General features: G+C 32.3%; 1 protein-coding gene across 2 annotated transcripts in view; it reads right to left on the reverse strand.

The window, feature by feature from the left end:
• LOC129805899 (uncharacterized) overlaps positions 1–24,178 on the reverse strand; it is a 304,927-nt gene that overhangs the window by 264,989 nt on the left and 15,760 nt on the right. The gene's annotated exons all lie outside the window — the stretch shown is intronic.

Here is a 24,178-nt window from a genome sequence, read left to right on the forward strand (position 1 = left end):
ATGGGAAAGTCGCCAGTTTTTAAAATATATTGCGAAGTCTCGTTTATTGAGAAACATAGGAAAAATTTAGTCACTACGAAGCTTTCAATGGTTTCAAGCATGGGCACTTTCTCCTATCGAGTTAAATCATGACTTTTTTAAGATATGGACCCTTGAATTTCTCGATAAGTCTGAATCGATTCCAACCCCTTAATGAGTTAGCAATTGCACTCTTTTATCATAGTGGTTAATATAACAATAATATTTATATTTTTTTATAATTTTAATTTATTTAAGATAATGTATCAGTCTTTTCCTTAGATGATTTTCAAAAGATGTTTAATATGTTATCAGGGAATCTGAAAATTGTAGGTGTGTGCTATGTGAAATAATTTAATATTACCGAAGAATCTCTCTAAAATTCTTCTCAATTTCACGAAAAATGAAAATTTTATGTTGATTTAATTAAGTTACACCAGTGAATACATAACAATGGAGGAATGATCTTCATTTAACTTTCCAAAATATGATATTCACATTGCAATTCGCCTGTGTAGAATTTTGCACAATGGAATTTATAAACAATTCTCTAACCACAATTTTCCGGAAATTTCACTTCGTTAAGAGGTTTTTTCGTGACCTACATTGGTTACATTCTAACTCCCTCTTGACTTGTTTGGTCTTTCTAGAGGTTTCTAACAGAAGTGTTAACACTTTTTTACTTTAAGAACCCGTATGTTTCCCGGCGGAATGCACAGGGCGGCCACCTCTGGAGGAAGTTTCTGACTCCATTGGTGGAAAAGTACTAATTTTCCCGTATGCTTGTCATGGAATCGCACATACAGTCGCACACTAGCTCTCTCATTTTTCCCTTTTGCCGTCCATAGAAATTCTCTGGTGGAAAAGTTTGAGTTGGACGAAAAAAAAATTATGAATTATTGCCGAGTTAACTGGAGAAACTATATGATGTATCGCTGCGGAATAATTATAGATTTTATGAGTGAATGGAATTGGGGGAGGTTGGGGAAGAAATATGAATGAGGGAGTGGATGAATTTTGTCACTGATTAAAATCTATTTTTACTGTAGGCGCCATTTTTTAATCATTAACTTTTTTTTTTGAAGAATAAATTGTTCAAGACTGGAAAATATTTTGAAACATTGTATATCTTCAAAATAGTTTCCATAAGCAGTGTATTATTCACGACTTTCGAAGACATTGATGTGACATTCCAAGTAATTTATACCATAAATTTATTTAAATGTTTGCCAAATTTAGAACAGTTAGGTATTTATTTACTTAATTTTTGAAGCACATTAATTAATTGTACTAATGGTGCCTTTTTTGGCTTCCAATTAGAGTGGTTAGGTGAATTTGTTAATTACAAATTTTAAACTAAATTGTATTATTGATTTCATAATTATTTGCGGTAATCTAATTATTAGTAATAAATATTATTTTCTCCATAACCTAAAGTAAAACAGTAGATACGACTATATTATTTATCATTATTAGTTTATTAGTCATTATATGCAATTATGTGAATAAAAAGTTAATATAATATAATTTTATATAAAGGTCTCTTAAGCAAAAGGAGAGGCAGACCTAAAGATAAGTAAAAAAAAAGATTTTTCTACTAAAAATTCTTGCAAATTACGAACGAAAGTTGCAAATTTACTCCTATAATACGACTTTTTGTGCCTTCTAAGTTAATTTTAGCATAATTCTTGGATTCCATTTGTGGACACTTGTCTAAGCAGACTTGAGGTCATTTTAAACATTATTTATAGTCTTCTCCAAACGCAGAAACATTGTGTACAATCTATACTCCAAAATCATTCCTTGTTCAACTTCACAACATTGCGTTACCTCCATGCAAGAGTCTTCTAGGTTTACTTTCAGTAGAACGGGGAATTGGTGCACCACTTGGACTATGCCGATGGATAAATCCCTATAGTATCTATGAATTAATACAGATCCCTTTCTCAGAAGTTTCCTCTATAAAAAGATGGTATTATTGGATTCAGAAATCGTAAATTTATGTCAGAAAAAATATGTTGATCAAGTTTTTTGTTGCAAAAGTTATGAGAAAAAAAAACATTAAAAACTACTCCAAGTAAAACGTGTGCATGAAACAATGAATTTGAATTTTGATTTTTTCGTGAGCGTCGTTTTAAGAGAATTTAATTAGCCTTCTTTTGATAAAATTCTTGTTAAAAATTACTGATTTATGACTGAGTAATTGCAAAAAGATGGGGAGCGTGCAAAGATTAGAAGTTGACAAAAATCTCAAAAATCCGAAATCGAGTTATTCTGAGATCGCGAAATTGACCGGAAAGTCCGACTGTCCGGAAGATTATAATTCAATTCAAAGAACTCAAGACTATTGCTCAGAAGCCAGGAGAAAGTGGCCAAATACTTGGGATTCATGACAAGAGGATGGAAAAGAATATGTTGGAGCTTTTCAAGAAGCAGCTCAATAGTTTGATAACCTACAAATCTCAGGCTCCTCTCCATAGGACCGATAAACACCGTCAAAGTGCTAAAAAAAAAAGGTCACGGAAACTCAACAATCATCTTCTCAGAGGATTCCAAGGCTGTGGAAAGCATGTTCAACCGGTCCTGCACTCCAGAAGATTGAGAAATATTGGGGAATTTTCCGACAAATCTCAGGAAGAAGGGTTAGACAGCTGAAAACTTGCAGGATTTCGAGAGGAAATGGACTCAAGCCATCCGATCGTGGGTTTGTCTACGCCTTAATGAAGAAGCCATTGGTCTAAAAAAAACCAAAATCCTAATAAAATTAACTTTCCGGAAATATTTTTATTTTTTTTTATAAGCTGTGGTTAATTTTTGAGAGTCACTTTTCAATGTTGAAATTTCAGTGTGCACGCACACGGTTAATTTTAAAAATTGCATTAGTGGTAATCAATAAATATTCAATGTTTAAGAATGATAAAAGAGTTTCAAAAGTTCAAAGTATAATATTTGTTGTGAAAGTAATAAACACTAATAACAGCTGTCGAATTTTCAACATGTGTTCCGAAAAGCTGAATTTTCGACTTACAATACTCTAGCTTGGAAGCGACGAATTGTAACTTATGCCATGATGCACTTAGGCATGTTTCATGGGCGACAGATGACGAGTAGGGACAGCATACTGGAAGATATTTAGTACTATTGGATTCCAAAGTGACGACTAATTGCTAGAGTCATGTCACACTTTGCTCGACACTCAATTTGAACCAGATTTAAACCTTTCTAAGAAAAAAAATCTTTTATTTTATAGCATAACACATTGGTGTTTCAAGACGCGTAATAAAATACTGTTTAGAATCAAATTTCTGAACACGATGTGAGTTTAGTGATAACCACTGCACCTCCTGTATTTGAAAATTATACCTTATTCGAATTGAAAATGAATTAGAACATGATTGATACTGCTTTCGTCACTCTTGAGGCATAGATTTCTTTAATAACACTGTAAATATTTAGTTACGTTCTGAAAATTTTTAAATTATCACATAAATTGTGTATCTGAACATTAGTGTATCTTGAACATTTTCTGCAATTTTAGATTTTCTAAACTCTCAATTTTTATTTACAAAATTCAATATTATAGAAGGATGGACCAACATATTCGCAAGATGACCACTTTTCCAAAATCATTAGAATTATATAGAGAATTTAAAATTACTAACTCCTACAAAAATTGTACAATTGATAAGTAAAACTTTTACTTCAAAATTGAAATATAACTTTGAAGTAGGATAAAGTGTTATAATTTGTAATTAGTGTTACAAGTTGGACAATTCGCCGGTAGAAGTTGGACATGGCTTTTTTCTTGATAAATACAGTACAGAATTTGTTTTTATGCACAAGGAACCAAATTATAAAACTAAAGCATTAAAAATATACAAATAAAAATAAAGTACTAAATTTATCAAGACAAAAAGCCCTGTCCAAATTGTACTATTGTCCAACTTGTACCACTTTACCCTATTTAAATGATTTTCTAATTCGCAAACGAATTTTATCAACCACAAAAGGGGCGATAATTTTATGATCTACTAGATGTTATATAGAATCCACGAATTGATTATATTCAATTCAATTCAATTTACCAATCGCCACATTTAATAGCAATGATGTCATATTTTTGATAACAAAATTAATTTTCACCGTTGATTCAGAACATAAATTTAGATTATTTGTTATGATTTTGTATCAGCAAAGTATAATTTATCACTAATTTATTAATTAATAATTATCAATTGGCCACATTTAATTAAATATTCAAATGCCATTAAATATTTTAGTATATCATTGTTTTTACGATTGTTTTAAAATTTAAAACTTGTATGGCATAAGTGTGAGCCAATAAAAACATGCAATGCGTCTAAATTGTTAGTATAATTCTGTTTTTTTTTTTATTTAGATGATTTTCATTTTCAAATCTTGCTAACGCTTATTATTTCACAAGCTCGCCTAAAAGCTTATGATTCACATGATCTCCAGAGAAGTTTTTTTTTTTTAATAAAACGGATGGCAAAGCGTCCTTTGTAAGCTTTGTAAGCTGCTCGAACTTCTCAGAGGAAGCTCTGCCTTACATTCTTTTTTACAATTTTTTTGGTTGCATATAAAATTATTGTCAATTAATATTTCTTTATAAATCATCATAAAACCATCTTGAAAATTGAAAATCGTTTTAAAAGAATTTCTCTGCTTTGCAACTGTAACGCGACATATTTTAAAAGTGGAGACTAATATCTTTTTAGAAGTAACTGATCCCTATGGAGGGATAAATATACTAGATTTCTGTCTAAATAACTTTTTCCTATAGGCTCTGTGAGCTAAGTAAAGGAGCTGGCTTCAAATAGCTTCATAAAATAAAGAGAACTTGCCATGAGGAGAAGGTGAGTCAGAAGACTGAAAACACGCGAAAAACAGTATTTTTAAAATATAGTTATTACCGATCTGTTACCGATTGTGACTTTAAAAACATCCAAATTTGATCAAATACGTTGAAAATTAGGCCCACCAGGATGGTTGAACTTTGACTAATTCAAGATGATGATTTTTTCGGTGAAAGGTGTCGCAGGACGAAATTTCCCGGTGAACTACTTCCGAAACATATCCGAAATTAACAAAACCGCTTGCATCAATTTTGAGATAAGTCAAAAATATGTTTTTGGAGGGCTAGGAGGGGTGGAAATAATTTAGTAAAGTTGGTTCGCTAGAGAGTTTTGACTTCTGGTAGGTCTTTAACATTTGAAAAGAAAAAAATGTATTAAAAAAAAATAGGAGGGGAAAGTACTCTACCCTCGAACGTTCATGCCTTCACTGAGATAAAAAGAGGCTGCGATTAACTTTCTTTCGTCATAACTTTAACACTTTTTGGTTGTAAAAATATATCAACATTTTTTAATGTTAATTTTACACCTTTTAAGGGTAAAATCGACATGAGAGAAGGGTAACTTTAACCCATAATACACCTAAAAACGGTAATATTTACACGGTTTTCGGATCAATATTGCAGGGTAAAATTAACATTTCCAGAATGTTATTTTGACTTTTTCAGATTCCTCTCAGTGTTCGAATAATGTGAAATTATTTTATTTTTCTTTAAGAGACTTGCATTACACATTTGTCTGTACAATTGGTGCAGAAAAGATTTGAATTATAAAAGAATTAAAAAGAAAAAGAACCACAGTGTTACACTAAATAAGTAGCAATAATTCCATGAATATGTTAAAGGACTATTATTGATTTATCTAAAACAAAAACGAATAAATTATTTTTAGATCAAATTCACCTAATAAAACCCAAAATAATAATTTAATGTTTCCTGCCATAAAATAGTGATTACGATAAAAATAACCTAAACCAACGTTCAGCATAAAAATCCACTTTTACGGTGATTTTAATTCTAACCTGAATAAATACCGCTAGTAATTAATTGGCGAATTATATGACATCGTTTAATTACTGTAATAAAATACGTGAAGGAATGGCAACTTCAGCAATAGTTTTCATCTCTATGCGAAACATGAGTGCAAAATAATAACACATGTGCTCCAATTGGGTAAATTTGACATGTTTATATGTGGTATAGGCCAATTTTGTGCGGGTAAAAAGGCTAGAAATTAAATGTTGGCTGGTTGATCTGGTGCCATAGTTAGCTTACAGCTCCAAAATGAATATATTCTGCAGATAAATTTATGCAGATTGCAAATCATTGTGACAGACATTCAATATTGTGTGGTTTTAGATGACTGCTGCATCCTGTCATCAACAAAACTACGTCATAGTGTCATATTAAACGTAAAATAGCTCGTCCCCAGTATGACCAATCTCTTATGCTGTAACAGGAGACTCCTCATTTGAAGGATTTTGAAACATAATTGACTTAATTAATAGCAGTTTAATGTTACATTGGGATAAATAATCGCTCAAGAATGGTTTGTGGCTGACTTGAGTATGTTCATTTTCTTAACCCATAGAGCCCCTTGTTGGCCCACGCACAAGAAAGGGTGTCTAGTTTTCATCACACTAGAATGAATCCTAACAAGATTGTTTAACACTGTGTTACAAAAACTCTCACTTTTCTCACCCACGTTTTTGCCCTATCGAATATCTTTTGGAACCCGTGGTCTTTCTTAGGTTTCCTCAATTAATGTTCTACGCCACTACTGATTTAGCATAAGGTAGCCCATAAGCATTGTTTTTATATAAGATTTAATGATTAGAGAATTATCCCAATGAGAGTCTATAAGGTTAACAATAGCTGAGGAATATTCGCTGAGTGATTGAACTGACGAGTTATAAAGAATCACCTTAAACGGAAGTTGATATTCCTTACCATTTGATCTCTATTCCGGAACCTACAGAAGGATAGTAGTGAAGGGTGGGGCAGTTTCATGCACTTAAACATTTTTTTAAACGAATATAAACCATATTTAAATAAAATCAACCCTTTAATGACGAGTGGGACACCGCTGTCCTGAAAACAAATTTTGTTTTTTGCTAAAGTTATCATATACTCTAAACACTGAGGAAAAATAGTTTTTGTTTCTGGGACAATAATGTCCCAAAAACAAAAACAATGTTTTTTTGAGTGCAGAAAGTTTTTAAACCGTTTTTAAACGAAACCTACACGTTTCTATTACCTTGCCATCAATTTTTGATAATTATGTGACAATCATGTGGAAATATCTTAGGAAACATAACAGAAATTCACATTATTCGAAGGCATGAACGTTCAAAGGGAGGGTACTGTCCCCTAGCCAGAAAAAACTTATTTGCGTTTTTGGAACACCGGGGTCCCACTCGTTCTTAAAGGATTAAAGGGTTAAACCTCATTAGTTTAATAATTAGGGGAGACTGGGGCATAATTTGTCAAAACGAAAAATTCAATATTTACTATTTTCTAAAATAAAAGAGACTGTGGCTTGAAACTTACAAAGTTTCAATGGTTTCGAGGAAGGATTATGTAAAATAAAAAATAACGAAATTTTGAGCCCTATTTTTGGAATATTTGGCTTACAGAAAATATCAATAGGGGAAAGTGGTCTGCCTTTGAACGAAAAATGATGTTCAAAATTTGAGATTTTTTTCAGAGTAAACTACAACATGAGTTTTACTTTGCACTACACCAAAAAATTCTCTTGTTCATTGAGCTTCTATGCTTACCCCATTCAGGACTCGCAAGTCCTCAGTTTTTCCTGGTGAGAAACTTGAAAATGTGATGTCGATATATTCAAAGGCAGCCTGCATGGTCTGCCTTTGAATGTGGTTAGGCAGCCTTTGAATCTTAATTTTTCACTGAGAATATTAGGTCTGTAACATTAAGTGGCCCATCATTGATTAGCATGAACCCTAATGCACTCAATAAAACCACCACTGTAGTCAAAAGTCATTATACAACATTTTTTACATTTTTCTGAAGCACTGTTTTTCACTTGAAAATTTGTAATAAAACGCCATTAAAATTGCCAATTGTCAGTTTGAAACATCCCGGCCGGACAAGATAGCATGTTATAAGTATTTGTATGACATTCGTCAGACCAAAGTAGGAGTTCTATTCTGCTCCCGGACAGGAAGCTGTCAGATGTTTCAATGTATGGAAAGAGAGGATTCAAAGGCACACAACATTAAGATTCAAAGGCTGCCGCAGAGCAATATTTGCAAACTTTTATCACTCACAAAATTTGTCTCATCTGAATCAAAATGTATTTGGAGAAATACCATCCAAGAATAACCTTCTATGATTCACAATAGAAGATTTGTTCGAAAAATTATTTTGATAGTGAAAAAACACATGAATTGTGGAACATCAAAATTACAGTTTAGAGCTCAGTTTCGTTTTTTTGCCCTAGCACCTAGAAAATAAGAGCTAGGGTCTGCATTTTTTGATGACTTGTGAGGATTATGAATAGCTATCTAATAGTTAATAGAAAAGACTTTATGCTTTAAAGAAAAATGAAAAAAAATACAATATTCAAAGGCTGCCGCATTCAAAGGCAGACCACTTTCCCCTACTGATTAGCTCTATTTAAGCACATTTCTCGTTAAGATAGAGAAAATTTATCTTCGACAAAGTTGTAGAGGAATAAATTTCTTATAAAAATATGTCTCTATTTAATATTTTTAACGTTTGCGAGAGTAAAACGTCGCAAATTACCCGAAGACTGACAAAATTTGCCCCAGCAATTTTGAAATTCTCCATAAAATCGACATTTTGAAATTGATACGAAAATCACATTTCTTTCGAGATAGAGGAAAATAGTCTTCTGCAATGTTGTAGAGTAGTAAATTTCCTATAAGAATATGCTCTTTATAAAGCGTTTAAGTTTTTTCAGAGCTCGTGGAAGAATTAAATATGCATTTTGACAAGTTTTGACCCAGTCTCCCCTAGTTTCTATAATTACTTTACATCCCAAAAATGTATATTTTCGAGAGTAATGTGTACGTAAAATTGACTCACTCTCCCCTAGACATAGAAACCTAGTGTATTTATTCTATAGTGTGTAGGTGCCATAAAATACTTCGCAATCTAACTATAAATCTATTATTTAAAAAAATTTTTTTTTTTTCAAATTTAATTCCGATTCAATTTATATTAAAAACTTCAAAACCTGTAGTAATATTATTTTTATAGGTCACCCTGTATTCATTCGTAAACTCAATTTCTCGTTAGTTAAATAATCGCCACGTCAAATTGTGATTAATTTGAGAAACGAAACCCTACAAATTTTTCACTGCTTCGGTTACATAAATTTAATTGTATCCTCTACTACACGCATTACTGGAGACGGATTTTTTCAATTACTGCACAATCACATAGTGATAATCCTTCAATTAAACTTTTTTTTTTGTAATGAATGTAGTAATGAAATCGGATCAGCGACTTGGTGGTTTACACACTTTATTTGCAAATAATTTTTTTTTTTCAATTTCCAAACACATACGTAGCACATGTAAATTGAATAATTGAATTTTGTGTTGAATAATTGAAAATTCAGGGTTCATGGAGGAATTTTTTAGTGAATTATTTAAAATTGGCCCACTTTGGGTGTTTGATAGTATACCAGTGTGTGTAAAATATATAGAGCAGTATACCTTTATGTTTTTGGATCATATACCCCCATTGTATCCATAGTGGTATTTTTTGCCAAAAAAAAATATGACCATTCAGACGTTCGGTCTTTTTTTCTGCTATGGTCATCACACTTCCAAAACTCATTTATATTTCCCTGAGTTATATTTTCTATGGGAAAGGGAAAAAAATCAACTCTGGATCACATAGTCACAAAAAAATTAATAGATGAATAAGTAATAAAAAATTGAAATATAGAGGCATAAATTTTGAAAGCTCTATTTTCATTGGATACCAATGTATAATAATATAGTAGTGAGTATAACGCATTGGATATTTTACTCCGAGAGATGTATATCCGATTTTGCCAGGATCCGGGGACATGAGAGAATATTTGTGAATAATTAAAAATCGATACAACCACGCGGATTAATCATGCATCTACTGGTGGGTGAGTTCCCTCCAGGGGCAATGGATGGACGAGTGCCAGGGATTGGCCTGAGAATTTAAGCTCGTCCCCAGTGAGAGCATTAAAAACAATTTTACAAATCAAACCACTCATCCATGAAGACAATAATTGGATTCCTCATCAGGAAGATTGGCAGTCAGGTTGCAAGGGGGTGGTAGTTCTAGATGGGTGGTATAGGATGCTTGTTGTGTGTAATTGTACGAAGAAGGCTTGAGGTTTCTCTTTCACATGCTATAAGCCTCATCGAATGGTTTTCCATCCAACCAATAAATTGCCTTCCCACCAACTCCCGGTTCTAGCAATATCTCACCAATAGAGATTACCCAACCAGGAAGAGAGAGAGAGATCGGCTAATTCCCTTCCTGACCTATAAAGAGGAGATGTCTTAAGTAGCAAATTTGTGGTTTGGATGGAGAATCTTTTTTTTATTTCCGTTAACTTTAACTTCCGAATAAGTAGAACTTACCGGTTTGAGTTATGTTACTTCAGCATAATTTTCATTTAGTATGATGCATAGGTACATTCGGTACATTGCATACCTTTTCGCAATAATATTGGATAGAGTCAAAAACACAATGCAATGTAAGTTATTAACCCAAAAATGATAGGAGAATCATATAGCTATAGAGGTAGACCAGAGCAGATTTAGACACGGGTAGAATTAGACAGTGGGGTGTTATAGTTTTCCTTATAAATAAATTTGGTGGTGTTTATAAGAAATTATGAAAGTAATAGGGTGAAAGGAACACCTATTGACACTTTAAGAACTCGTGTTAGGACTTATTGACACACTACTCTCCCGTCTGACCAAGTAAGCGTGGATTATAGCCTCAATTAACCCCTATCTTTCATACCTTACTTTTAAGAAGCTCTCATACAAAATACCCCTTACTAAATATATGTGAAGGACACTGTTTTGCGTTCATGGTGGTGAAGAGCGGAACTACGAAAATTATGTTGCCGGCCGTGTTGCTCGGCTGTCAGTGACAAGATGGAATATTTTCCAAAACATTTTATTTGCTTTAAAATTATCACAAAGATTCTCAGTGTATTTAGTGTTTTTTTTTAATAATAATAAATGTGCGTGAGTGCATTTCGTCTAGAGAAAAGTGTCGTGGTAACTATAAACATATTTCCAATGTTGAAATACGTGTATTTATTTCTTTTTGGGGGTATTTTTTAGGAGACAATTTTTTTCACAATAGTTTTTGCTTTTTTAAAGTGTTAAATCGTTCATCCTGGTTAAATAAAATATATCCCTATCTTTGTAGCTTCTATCATTTATATAAAATTCGAAAGTGAAATCAGGATGTGCAATTGACAGTTTCATTCCACCGCCATTGATGTACGTGGCAAGATTCAGTCCTTAATTTGTGCCTACCACTCGGATCTTGCCGATGAGGGGTAAAATAGTGCCTAAAGTTGGGTGTTAATTTATGGCTCAAGGCTGGGTTCCCTTACCCTGTGTCAGACGGACTGTACTATTTAAAATACGAAATTGAACACTTATCCTCATCGAAAAACGTAAATTAATAAAAAACGCCATATTAGGGTGGAGTAACCACTTATCGCCATGTTAAGGAAAAAGAGAAATTAATTTTATTATAACTTTTGAACTCTTAAATATTACAAGATAACTTAAATTTGACACAAAACTACATAGATGTATTGGCTCTAGATTCGTGAAAACAATAGTTCTAGAATTTAACGCTGGACTACTTAAAAAACTGATTTTTAATAACAATGCAAAAATAACTACATCGTCGCCACTTTTCGCCAGTTTTGTAACCACTTCTCGCCACACACTTGAAAAGGTCCAAACTCGATTATTTTAGGCAATGTTATAAAAAGAATACGTTCAGCATTTTTTTCCTCGTGTTCACCTTATTATTACTCATTTTAAACGATTTTCGTCCACATTTATTTGAGAAATCAAATTATAGGTCTATTGCAGAAAGTAAACAATGCAAATTTGACATCTGAGAATCTACGAAGTAAAGTTAACGTCGCCTATTGAAAGGAGATGCCGACAGGTGGTAAAATCAATTCCAGAAGATAACCACTTTTCGCCATGCCTCATTTTTATATAACAGTAATATAAGAGGGAATATTAATTAACTAAATACAAATTTTTTCTATTCCATAAATGTAATTAAATATTCAATAGCCAAATTATTCATCCAAAAAGGTATTTTTTGCTTGATGAAAATTTGATGACACTTAGTATATTTGGTAAGAAATAGGGTAAGTGTGCCAAATTTCGGCATAGTTGCATGCAAGCGTCAAAGTCTCAAGTTTGAAATGTAATCTTTTAAATACAAATTGATTTTTTTTATTCTTTCTTCTGAAAGAGTGTTGCTTGGAATCTTGTAAAGAGTTTACCGTCTTTAGTTACTCTAAAATCATTCTTAAAACATTTTAAAATGTATAAAAATATAGACACAGCTTTGGTACCCTATTTCGGCCACCTTCATTCTCATAGTTCCTTGCCGTTCGGGAATTCTTCCAATATCTTTTTCACATCATCTCGTTTGTCGTACATTTTTTGTTATTCTTTTGCATTGTATAATCTCTAGATTACGTAAAATCTAAAAGTTCATGGAAATTTGACGAACAAAAAAGGTGGTCGAAATTGCAAGCTGGCCGGAATTAGGCACACTTATCCTATTGGATTCGATGCGCTTGCATAAAATATTACTCTAAAAAATTCTCAAAATCGTGAACCCAAAATGAATAATAGTTATTTTTCGACTCTATACGTAGCATCAGTAAAAATACAAAAATCTTTGCGGCTCACCTAATTCACAAATCGCGGAAAATTCCGATTTCAATATAAGTGGCGAGAAGTGGTGATTCCACCCTACTTACATTTTATTAGATACAATAAATAAATTTCAACATTTTGACAAAATAGTAGTTCCCTATTCGACCCTGGTTATGAATTTAAAATAAAATTGCCATTTACTGCTAAACAGATAAGCTAGACAATCTTGCTCTCTTTTTTTTAGAATTAGAAGGCAGAGAAACATTTCACTTGATGGATAATTCTGCCGCGGTTCCCCTTGGATATCTTTAAATAAATGACAAAAATTTGGAAAATCTTTGGGAGTCCATAAGCCCTTAAGTGAAAGAAAATCGAAAATCGTTTGATGCTAATAACTGTGTTCAGACCGATAAACTTTATCCATTACCTTAACGGTACTAATTTCTCAAAAACGGTAGAATAAGGACAATTGATCTATCAGATCTATCTGTTTTTTTTATTTTAAATGACTGGAATAGTGGAAACGTTTCTTTTTAAGAATTTAAAGCCTTTTAAGGCACAAATATTTAATATTCATTGTTTTTAACACTAAAACTACCAAAACCCGGTCAAATTGACCGGTTTAAAAACTGTTTAAAATTAACACATATTTGAACAATACATTCACTATCAAACTTTATGAATTTCTTAAAATATGTATCTGATATATTTTTCAGTGTTTAAATATTATTTTTTCCTCTTTTCCAAGAAAAAATTGTAGGGTATCCTACCCTGCCGCGGTTTGTCATTTGACCGAGCGCGCTAGAAAAAATGACCAAGAACAGTCGGTGGGTTTAGTGTTAAGAGCTTTCTTTTTTTCAAAATATGTACCACTAAAAACTGAGTATAAGGAGTGTAGTAATGGTTGCATAACATTTTTGAAAGGTTAATATAATTTCCGATTTCGACTCGTTTTTTATAACAATTCAAACGAGATATTATTTTTAAAATAAACAATAACACTATTATTATATTTACTTTATGGCAGAATTGGAAGATTTATGGTAAAATTACACTTATAATTTTTTTTTAGAATTTACCTTAGAATGTACACTCTAAGGCAAACTAGAAAATACTGTCTATTTTACCCCTGGCTAATTCAGTTCCGATCTCACGCATAAGAAATAACTCCGTTAAATTGTTTTTTTATTATATCCATTCAATTTTATTTATTTCTTATTCATGTTTATTTTAATTTTCTTTTTTTTATTTTATAATGCAATAACCTATTAGGTAAATTCGAAATTTGAAAATTTTCCTTAACATCAACTTATCTAAGACACATATTGAGCCCAAACAGGAGTAGATTTTGATTCTCCAATAGTGCCTTGGATAAAAGGTAAATGGAACTCTATTTGCACAAAAAGTCGTTGAAGTCCGAAGAATTCAAATTCAATTTCGAATTTTCATACTAAATTTTCGAACAAGGTGGGGAAAATTTATCAAATATCATAGTAAAAAGCTGGCAAAAGAGTTACTCAGTGATTATGGATTGATTAAATAATGGGACAAGAACAGCAAGTGCCGTTGTTCTGTTTTTTTCCTCACAACATAATGTGAAGACCGTCACATTTTGGCACTTGAGCACTTCGAAATTCGAACAGGATGTAACTTATGCCACCTTGCGAAAGTATTAAGAAGTAAGAAAGTCTCTTTTTTGGATCTTCAAATAGATTTTCGAATCTTTCAAGATCTACTTCTGTACGGAAAGAATTAAAAGAATACAGTGTCAGAAAAAAAATATAGAGGAGACCGAGGCAGAATTGTTCAGAACAACTTTTTGTCTGTGAAAGGATATTGAGCATATACTTAATTAATTTAAATAGGTTTATATTCTCACCTTTAAAAAAAAAGTAATTGAATATTTTAATATTATACAAGCATTTTTATAAAATAGATGCAAATTGAATGAAACTGAGATACTTTCGATACGATTAATATAATAATCAATTAAACTAAACTAAACTCAGTGAAGACTGTTACATTTTTACAATTTTATAAAGAGAATATCATTTTGGTAAATAAGAAAAAATAAAATATAAGTAATATAAGTATGAGAAAAAACGAACAAATTGAAATTGCCCCACCCTTTTCTATTTCCGAATATTTTGTAGATGAGTAAGTTCAAAGTGACAGCACAAAAAATCATTAATCTCTTTTTGAGATTCAGCACAATGATCTGTGGGTGAAGAATTTGGAGGAGAGAAGGAGTGGGAAAGGGGTCAGGTTCCGCCACTGATATGGACTGTTTCTGCGTGTATTAATTATTCCCATAGCAAGTGTATCCCATGGAGGAAGACTGTTTGGGATGCTGTGTAACTCGTCATGTTGTGAATACATATTAAATGTCGAATAGAAAGCATCATTTGTTGCTCGACGCGAACACTTTATGAGAAGCCACTAGTCCGTTGTTTGGTGATTTATGCGTTTCACATTTCCACTAATCTGCCGAAATAGGAAGATTTGTTCATCGCTGTGAGTTTTTTCACAGCCAACAGAGGGGAACCCCGATGCTATTTCTATGTTTTTTTTTCTCGCCCCTGCCCAACCACCCATTTCACATACCAAATTCACCCATTTTCTCGCTCATCCTTCCAATTCCCAAGGGGAGCCGCTGCGCTCAGCAAAATGCCAAAACCATATTTCACTCCTGAAACTCTCCTCCTTTTTTTCCCCGAGAACACCGCCTTTTGTACTTTATTGCATTAGTTATAGAAACGTACAATAATTTTGTTAACTCTTTTTGTCTGCATGACGGAAAAGTAGGATATATGGGGGTTCTTTCGTCAATTTTTCAATTTCCATCTTTCTTTGCTTTATATAATGCAAAATCTTTTTCTACTGGATGACTCGAGTTGTGCAAGGAATTGATAAAAATATAGAGAATCTTATTGCAGCTGATATTGCTCTCTCAGTTATCTTCTGGGATTAACATAAAATCATATTCCATGGCAAATATCATACATGCAAGCTGAAAGGATTTCGTGGGATATTGTTAAAGATTCTGAATGATAAGCAGAAATTAGAGTTAAGCGTTCTAAAAATAAACACTTTAGAATAAGATAAAACAAGAACAAAAATAGATAGGGTGAAAGGAACGTCTACTGACACTTTAAGAACTCGTGTCAGCACCTATTGACACCCTACTCTGTAATATTTGGGATATGAAATTTGAACATCTCTGTTTATAGTAAAAGGTATATTACAGAAAAAACGTTACTATATTTTACTAGATACATTAAATAATTTTCAATGTTTTGACAAAAGTGTCAATAGGGATTCCCTGTCGAACAAACGTTCCTTCGACCCTAAACTCTGATAAAACCAGTTCATTTAGTTGATTGAGTAAAAGTAATATTTCATAATTTTTTTTAAACTTTAAAATCGAATATTCGCACTGATCTGGCAAAGCAAAACAGTTGATTGATTGATAAATTATAGACCTATATACAGTACAATTTCACTGAAGGGACTAAATATATCGTTTCGATCTTTTGGATCGAGAGATATTTGGACTAACTAACTTGTCTCTTGGACTTATTCATTGCACCAGAAATATTCAACAATATAATAGCAAATCATACCAAGATTCATACAACTACGTTTCTTTACGTTGACTTTTTGAGTCCAAGTACAACTTCAATAGTGTCAACACGTTTGTATCATTCGTCTCTGCAGTTTTATGTAATTGTGATGTAGATAGTTCACTCGATAGTAGTTATCTCAGCTTTTAGTTTGCAAATAGATTTCAAAAGTTTAAATATTTACCCAGAATATAGGGTAAGTGTGCCAAAATTCAGCATAGTTGCATGCAAGCGTCAAAGTCTCAAGTTTGAAATGTAATATTTTAAATACGAATTGATTTTTTTTCTTTTTTCTTTTGTAAGACCGTTACTTGGAACCTTGTAAAGAGTCTAGCCTCTTTATTTACTCTAAAATCATTCTGAATATATTTTAAAATGAATAAAAATATAGACATAGCTTTGGTGCCCTATTTCGGCCACCTTCATTCTCATAGTTCCTTGCCCTTCGGGCATTCTTCCAATATCTTTTTCGCGTCATCTCGTTTGTCGAAGCTACATTTTTTTGTTATTTTTTTGCATTGTATAATCTCTAGAGTACGTAAAATCTAAAAGTTCATGAAAATTCGAGGAACAAAATGGGTGGCCGAAATTGCAAGCTGGCCGGAATTTGGCACACTTACCCTATATGTCAGAGAATTTAAAATTTTTATAGGTTGACGTTGACACTATCGGAGTTGCACAGTATTTCTAAAACTTTTCCAGAACTACTAAATTTGTTTATTAAACTTAATTAAACGTATTAATGAATTTTTTTGCACAAATATCACGATTTTTAAAATTCTGTATAACATTTTATGAATTATATGTTTAACTGTCCAACATTGAATTATCCAACTTGAGTAATAACAGTTTGAAAAATTATCGTAACCAACATCTCATCTTCAGTCGTTTTGCTTTTTGATATTCTTTTGAATATTACTAAGCAGTACTCAAGGACGAAATGTTTCTGTAGATCGTTGTAGCACAATAGATAGCAAAGCGTAACAGTTTTACGGAGTGCACAAACTAACGAGAAAAGGCAGTCCGTGTATAATCTTACCTTGTCTCATAATATTTCTCTATAATATTATCTTATGTAATATAAAAATGCTTAAGGAAAGCACATTTTAGAATGTATATGAGTAGGGGAAAATGTCCTGCCCATGCTTTGCACGGTTCAAAGTCCCAAGCTTCATAATGATTAAATTTTTCTTATGTTTCTGAATAAATGTTTTTTAAAGTAAATGTTTTTAGTTTTTAAAATATGGGTGCGATTACCATTATTGAAAAACACAGGAAAAATTTAGTTACTATGAAGCTTGGGACCATGCAAAGCATGGGCACTTTCCCCTAACAAGTATATAGAAAAATAAAAAAGGTAAATTCGAGAATGTTTATCAATTACGAGTACTTCATCCATTAATTTACCGATTAAGGCTGATCCATTCTCGTTGGAAATTTCAATATATTTCAAAAAATCCAAATTTAAGCAAATCTGTTGAAAAAATAGGCCTTCCAAAAATGTTTAACTTTGACCCTCGAAAATTCGATATCGAAATGTTTTTCGGACATTGGTGAATAAAAACGAAATATTTACTTTGAAAACATATTTCAAAATGAAATAGAATCTAGGAGACGTTTTCGTAGTAAACCAAAAAACATGGTTTTGGAAGGGCAGGAGGGAGTTGGGAAGAGAAAGGAAATAAGATCGTCCTAGATAAGATTGTCTTATGGGCAGTTGTTGAAGACTGGAAGTTGATTTCTCTTAGCGTATGGCGTCTAGCCATGTCACAAGTTTTCGAACAAATAAAAAAAAATATTTAAGAAAGATACATCAATTACGGGTATTTTATCGATTCAATCCGATGCAGCCGGCTTAGAAATTTCAAGATCTTTTAAAAAGTTCTTATAATTAATTAGAATATGTTATGAATACAACAAATATTTTAAATTAACCGGGTTATATAGGATGTCCCATAAATTTACGCAAGATTTAAATAAAAAAAAAAACACTTTTTTTCTCAATTAAATTTTTTTATAAATTGAAAAATAAAGTACATAAGATAGGGTTTATTAAATATCGCATCCAATAATTGACCTCCATAGCACTGCTGGCATATGAATTCTTTCGTCGAAGGTTTCCCTGACATATTTCTACAAATGTGCCTAAATTTCGATGATGCAGTGTTAAAACTTCTCTTTTAATGCACAGAGGTGGATATAGGTAGGCTTGTTGACTTAGGCTTGTGACTTCGAATAACCGAATAAAAAAATGTAATGGTCTAGAATTACATGATCTAAGGGACCAATTCTATAATCACCAAAAGAGAAAATTACAATCAGGAAATGTCTTATGCTGGAATTGCATTATTTCATAGGCTATATGACATGTCACACTATCATGCTAAAGCCACACGTCCTCAATATTAATGAATTAATAATAATAATAATAATAATGCTGGCACAACATTCCATGAGGGAACTACGCCTTCTCGCAAGGGTATTTTTCTAGACATGCATTATTATTTTTTCTTGTACGGGATGAGGTTGTCAGTCCCATGCTCGTGCACTTCGAACACCTTTGACGCCAGAAAAATTTCTGGTGACCTGAAGGGGATTCAAACCCAAGACACTTGCATCATAGAGCGAGTGCTCTACCACTTTACCCATTGAGTGTCCATTAATGAATTATAATAATTAATTAATTTATAATTGAACAAATCCTCCAATTTAGGCTTCATAAACTCGGTCATCATTTCGCTCGCGATATCGAACGCCAGTATCAGTAACGTTTCAATATTATTAATCATTTGAAGGGCTTGTTTTTGGATGGCAAGTGTATTTAGCTTCCAAAATTGATTCATTTCTGTGAATTTTTCAATTAGACTCTTCATAGTTGCCGAAATTAAATCAATTTTCTGACCAATTTTCGAACCAAATTATTTAATTTTTTTAAAAATATTTTTTAAGAACAAAAAGGCGTTGGTGTGGTATTTAGTGATGGCATTTTTAAAAACCCTAATCTATAAACTGTCACGAAGTATTTTTATTATTCGTTGCGGACCTTTATTTCAGAAATGCCGCTAACTTTAAATCTTGCGTGATTTTTGGGACACCCTTTATAATAAATTTCACATTTATTTTTTATTCATTATGAAATCAGACCAAACCCTTGACGCCTTGACCAAAACTTTTTTAAGAGTAGGGTGTCAATGTCAAGCAACTGTCGCGAAAATTGCTGAACCAACACTCATTCCGAATATTGCTTTTTGTTGATCAAAATCATTCGACACATTGAGAGACATTTTTTACATTTCTGCTGCGAACTATAAAAAAAATAAATCGAGCGATATGACATTCTAATTGATCGACGTGTGTTATCGGGTAGAACCTGAAACATACTTTTGCTTTTAAGTTCTGAAATATTACAATATAATTTCAGCAAATTTGACTTAGTATTGTGAAGCTATGCTTCTGTCTTTTATAATGCACTAATATTTAAAAATTCCAATGAAAGAATAAGTCAAATAGATGAATGACACTATAAGCGAGTAGATAGGTCAGTATAACAGAATAAACAAAACACCAGTCTAGTGCAAAAAATACTTGGTCCCAATATTTTTCATAAATTATTCTCTTCAAAATCAATGAAGTATTAATTTTTCACCCATTTTCCAGTACACGTTATCTAACTTTTCACTTTTGCTGTTTCAATTAATGTCTCATCCTTGTTACCGGGAAGGACTTGAATAATGTAGAATAGAGAGCTTTATGTAGAATTTTGTCTTGGACAACATTCTCAAGGTGCGGTCCTTTCCACTAAGGAAGGAAAATCCTTGATTATTGAAGACGAAGCATAGAAGTGTAGGTTAGGGATAAATTGCCAGCATGGGGTAAGCCACAACTCAGCGAAAAACCATTACGGAGGCTCCTTTACGTGTTAACAGGCAACAATTGCTGACGGCAGGTAGACGGACCTTCGTCAATTCATCGCCTCTGTCCCATGTCTTGTGAATTTATTTTGCCACTCTCCCAACTTCTGGGTTAGAAACCATGCTACTTTATCGATTTCCTCTCCACGGCTTTGCATTTTGAAGACATTGTGACCAATGGAGGAGGAAAAGTGTTCGGAAGAAAATTCTCTATCTGTGCCACCGCAAGTCATGGAATATAAGCTTGAACCAAAAAAAGGGGGCGAACTTCGAGGGAAAAATCTGAATATTTTATAGGGAAAAATATTATTACGTTATATTATAACCCGTCAATCTGAGCATTTGCCATCGGAGAACATCATAAAGAAGGCGAGAGAGCGTCATTTAATGTCATGTCATGCATGAAAATGTCTGCCACTAGGATTCTGCGGGATTTTATTTATTTATATACACTACACCCACATGGGTAGTATTTTACATTATTGCAACCACAATTTTCGATATCCATAGTCAAAAATCTCAGTTACATACTTGTACATTTTATGCTATTTCTAGTTTAAATTGGGACTTAAAACTTTGTCCTGCATTTTCTAAGAAACATGACGTTTTAAAATTTATGGAAAGTTTTATTTGGGCGGTCATCTTACCAAAGATTTTGATTCCACCCTTAATTGGAACATTATATTCAGATGAATTACCGTAAAGAAATGTAATTTTCTTGAAGATAGATCTAATTTTGAAAAATGTAACCAACTACAGAGTGCAGGCTCTCGCTAATTCGGTTCTTTTTAGAACAAGCTACACTTTAATTCGGCCGGTAGTTACATTTACGCTTGTTGACATTTTCAAGTTTGGTTAAGTTTGTATAAAGCAAATAAGTCTAAATTTGCTGTAGTTTTTCTTAGTGCTACAGAAAGTGCCAAAAGTTTGTTGCCTCATGTATGTTTGGGTAACCAGGTGGAAAAAATGATAGAAAAACTTACTTTTCAAAATTTATCTTATTAGAAATAAGCTCCATGTAACCGGTAGATCTTATTTATATATTTCAAAAAAGATAATTAATTTAATTTCATACAAAAAAAAATGTTTTTCAAAAAGAATGAATTACATTTGAAAAAGTAATTCAAAATGGTCAAAACATGCAACAAACCTAATGCAAACGGGTTTTATTTTGAGTTTGTGTTATTTGAGAGGCCAATGGTGAGAGGAGTCAAATAGGGGAGAGTAGCGCAGTAGGAAACATGGGGTAGTACGAAACACTGATACTTATGTCTATAATGCTTGGACTAATGGCGACCATTTCTTTCGTGGACAAGGATCTGTAGACTTTCTATGAATGTATATAGGTCTTGTCCTCTAAAGTCTAATATCTAATCAAAAAGGTTGCACTTTTTCATCTACCCCGTATTTAGTGCTGCCTCAGTTTCCCCTAGTAATGAAGTGGTAAAGTGTAAAGCGAAGTATACTTTTCTGTTCGAAATTCTTCTTTTTAGATGATTTGTAACTCCGTTTAAATCGGTGTTAATCTATAAAGTTAATTATGGAATCCTAGACAAGCCAATTTGGAAGTTTAAACTTTAATAATGTAGTAACAATGTAGTTAGAAGGAAACTCTAGGGTAATTTGAATATTAGTCAATTGATTTCTTATAAGCGAGTTTTAAGAGAGTTGTCTGAAGTTTTAATTAGTTTCGAAGTTCCGCATTGCCTGAAATTCCAAATTTTACCCTAAACATAAAGAAGACAGTTTCGAAAGAAGTATTTATATGGATCGTGTAAGACGCAGAAATACAACTTTAGCTTTCTCCCAATATTTTTGGTGCTTACGCACCTCTCCCCAATGCCAAGTGGTGTTCTGCGTGGTATCTACCTCATAATTATAGCGGTTAGAAACAGAAGTTTGAAATTAAATTTCAAATTCCAGTCGAGTCATCGATTCAACACTTCGTGTTGAATCGATCGATATACGTCAGTGATCGCCTGATGTCAGTCAGTGTGTGATCATGGCGCTGTGAGGTGGGCCACACAGTTCGGCCAGCGGAAAATCTTGGCCCATGAGTGTTTTTTTCCTCCTATAAGACTCTTCAAGTCTTATAATCGGGATGTAGTCAAAAGTATAATAACTTTTAGACATAAAAATTGACTTTTCATACTAAAAGGTATTACATTTTTGCTTGCATTCCGATTAACATTTATAGTTTTCGCAATTGTTAAAATTCATCTTCGAAAGAAAATTCGTAGAGTGCTCGAAATCTCAAAAGTTTAAGAGCTTGACAAAGTTGGTGACGGTTTGACATTATTTATTTTTTTACAAATTCTGTAAGTTCTTTGGCAAAAAAATATTAAATAAAAATGAAAATTGGTATGTAATGAAATTATATTGACAAAGGGAAATCTAAGAAGCTATGATGAATTTTTGATATTATCCTTACCAAAATTAGATTTTTTATTAAACATTTTTAATTATTCATCTTGATTATTAATTATTTACAAAAAAGTTTTAACCAAATGATCTTTCTCTGATGTCAATGATGAAAACAATGAAACTCTGTTAATGTTTGCAAGTGTTAAACTATGTTTTTCCGCAAATGAGCACAATCGTGTCCCTGTAATTCTACAGATTGGGTATGGGAGACTCGTTCAAAAGTTTCCAAATAGAAAATTTTAAAATTGAGTATTTTCTAAAATAAAGGAGATAGCTTTTTCAATTTGTTTTTACCATAGATAGATTTCATGAGCCTTCTTAAACGTACAAGATTTTAAGGAATTCGAACAAGGAACGGAAAATAAAAAAAAAATGAATTTTTGAACCCTATTTTTAGAATTTTATCCCTACAGAAAATATCAGTACTAAGTACTGAGTAACTTAAATAAGTCTCATTTTTCGTTAACTCTTTCGTCTCTCTTGGGACTGTAGTACCCAAAGAAGCATATGTATTTTCTATGAAAAACAATTTTTTTTAATTATTCAGAACTGATAAAAATCCGATTCTTGTGGATGATTATAAACTATAAGGATGTCCAAATGTAAGATATTTTTTGTAGGACCTCAATTAATTCTTGGAGCTTAGATATTTTTGATTAAAAATTGTGAAATTGGCTTGCAGCATATGCTGCGGTCCGGAAAGAGTTAACACGTACAACATAGACAAGTAATCTTCAGAAAAGTTGTAGAGCGTAAATTTCCTATAAGAATACAAGTATTATAAATCGATTAAATTTTGTGAGGGCTCGTGAAAAAATAAAAAGTGCTCCATTTTGACAAATTTGCCTCAGTCTCTTCTATATTTTACGGAAATTATATGAGCTTCAGACCTAAGGCTTAAGCATATGGCATAGCTGCTCTAATGTGATATCAGTCACGATTTTTTGGAAAAATCAACCTGAAGATTGGATTTATTAAAGATAAGTAGGGGTGACGGAGGCAAAATTAGTCACCAAATGAAATTTTTCATTACGTATGATTCACAAAAATGTTAGTATTAGATTTACAAATACATATATTAAAGAATAGGAAGAAAGGTGTTTACTTCGATAAAATTATGGTTTCCTCAATATTCCTTGTAAGGCAAACTACAATATCCTAATATCTAATACCATGCAGAACTAACTTTGCCCTAGTCTCCCCTATTTATAGAAGTAAAATAAATTTATTTATATATAAAAGTAATACAGAGAAATTATGAAATTTTAATTTCAAAGCTCATCGAAACCTTATAACCGAGTTGATCCCCTAAAATAATGAGCGATATGAGGAGGATAATGTTTCTTGAGAATTTTTTTTTTATATGCTGAAGAGATGTAAAATAAAAATTTCTCTACTCCTAAATGCAAA

Source organism: Phlebotomus papatasi, chromosome 3 (assembly GCF_024763615.1).
Source record: "Phlebotomus papatasi isolate M1 chromosome 3, Ppap_2.1, whole genome shotgun sequence".
NCBI lineage: Eukaryota > Metazoa > Arthropoda > Insecta > Diptera > Psychodidae > Phlebotomus > Phlebotomus papatasi.